Here is a 2,351-nt window from a genome sequence, read left to right on the forward strand (position 1 = left end):
CTGGAAGTGATTCTAGGAAGCAGGTACTGGAAAACTGGGAAAGAGAAGCTGAAGAAGGAAGAAAGCCAATGTACATATGGCAAGCTCATGAGCATCCAGCAGCCTTGGCACTTCAACCTTCATCTTCTTTGGTGTCTCCAGGAGATGATGAACACATCTTAGAGTCATCATAGAGATCGAGAAAGTCTACATTTGTCACTGATTGAGCCTACACTCAGTCATACTTTTATGTCTCAGGATACAGTTACCGGTTGGGTAGTAATCCTCCCTCCTTGATAACGGGTTAGAGAGTCAAACATCCTTTATCCACGTGGTTCTTTACTTTGATTATGTTACCAAAGCCATCAACTCCCTGGCCCCTACAAGCTGTCTATTCACCAAATAGACCTCTCAGGCAGAGGCAGTGTGGTCAAGAAAAAGCTGCCAAAATGCCCTGGGAAGGAGAGTGCACAAAGGTTCTTGTATGAGCAACTTTATCATGACTGCACCGTTCTTTCCTATGCCTTTGCATTTCTCTTCCCCATGGCCACGGTATTTTTGTTTTTGTTCTTGTTTTTGTTTTGTTTTGTTTTGTTTTTGCCAGTACTGTCCTTGGACTTTCTCAAGGCTAGATCTCTACCAAGCAAGGTTAGTGGCTACTGAAAATACCACCAGGACAGTGCTATCTAAAGACACATTTAGTAGTGTGTTAACTCTACAAAAAAAAACGACATTGTACAGTTTAAAAACAAATCTTACACAGCCTTAATTTCAAATTTTCTCTTTAAGGTGAGTGATTATGTATAAGGGGATTAAATGCTTTATAGACAAGAAAAAAAATCTGCTAGAACCAAATTATTCATCATTATCCTGTTCATCTTCATCTCCATCCTGTTCATCTTCCTCCTCTTTTCTCACTCTTTTCAGCCTTTACAATCCCCCCCACTTTGCTGCATCAGGATTTCCTTTAGCTAGGTTGGCAGCAATATCCTTTTCATATTTTTCCTTCAGCTTAACAGCCTTCTTCTCAAAAGGCTTCTTGTCATCTGCAGCAGTGTTGTTCCCTATCTCTCCCAATTTTTTCTCAGTATCACCAATAGACAGGGCAGGAGAGTCCCCTTTGATTTTAGGGTGATACTCGGAGCAGAGAAAAATAAGGCCAAAGGAGGCCTCTTAGGTGCATAGGGATCTTTGAACTTTGTTTTTAAAGTTTTCCCTTTAGGAGGGAGTAAGTTTTCATTTCTCTCTCATAAAGAGCCTTGCCACCTTGGCCATGTCTTCAAATTTCCCTTTCTTTTTAGCATACATAGTCTTCCACCTTTGGGCATTTCTTAGAAAATTCGGACAAGTTGAGCAAAGAATCTGGGTACTTCTTCTTGTGCTCCTCCTGGCAAGTTCGCACGACGAATGCATATGGTGACATTTTTCTTCTACGATTCTTAGGCTTTCCTTTACCCATGTTTAGTTTTTCTTCCGTGAAGCAGAGTCGCTCTTTGCCATCCAGCTCTCACTTGTTCCTGCACTGACTCTATGAAGCTCAATATACTGCAATGACAGTTTCCATTGTCATTTTTGAAGAAGCCAATCAAACATTCTCTTTCTCTAAATAGAAGGTCTTTCCTAATTTTCCTTCTATGTGATATTTTTATGGTCTGGATGCCTGGCTTTTTTTTTTTTTGAATTACACATAATAGATTGTCTTCGACTGTGTTCATTTGTATGTTCGTGTTGACAACTGACTGTTAGGTCATGTCTCCACTTTTTTTTTTTTTTGCAGAGGTTAATATAGGACCTTATCCATGGTAAGTGTTCAATAAATATTTATTGGATTAGATTGTGTTCCACATAGAAAATGATTAGGCATAAAATGTTCTTATTTTTTCCACTGTGCTAGTTTAATACCTCAGCCTCTTGGGAAATGTTTGCTAGAACATCTTCTTGCCTTCTTTAATGAGTTTTGGTCTTATATCACATTTAAATGCCTTGGAGTTCCAAAAGACAAATATATCCTCATGTAATTTAAATGACAATCACCAGGCTATTTCTTCCTGATGAATATACAGAAAGCTGGTGGTCACAGCAGGTAACTGATGAGGCTAATCTGTCAATGTCCTGATAATTCTCTGCCTGATTGCTCCCAGCCTCAGAGGCTGCATGATCACAGAAAAATTGAGCAATTTTATCAGGAACAGACTAGATTATTGATTGTCCTGAAGTGAACTTTGAGTTTGTACAGGATGAGGCTAGCATGATATAGAATTAAGAAATCAATACGGAGACTTTAAAATGTGATAAAAGAGAGATACAAGATTTGATGAAAATGCAAGCCTAGAATACTCGGTGCAATGAGAATTGATGTGATTAGTTGACAT

At 38.9% G+C, this 2,351-nt stretch overlaps 1 pseudogene; it reads right to left on the reverse strand.

Moving 5' to 3' along the window:
• Positions 1-834: 834 nt before the first annotated feature.
• On the reverse strand, positions 835-1,438 carry LOC150056380 (high mobility group protein B1 pseudogene; annotated as a pseudogene).
• Between the last annotated feature and the right edge of the window lie 913 nt (positions 1,439-2,351).

This window comes from Megascapheus bottae, chromosome 12 (assembly GCF_031878675.1).
Source record: "Megascapheus bottae isolate mThoBot1 chromosome 12, mThoBot2.hap1, whole genome shotgun sequence".
Lineage (NCBI taxonomy): Eukaryota > Metazoa > Chordata > Mammalia > Rodentia > Geomyidae > Megascapheus > Megascapheus bottae.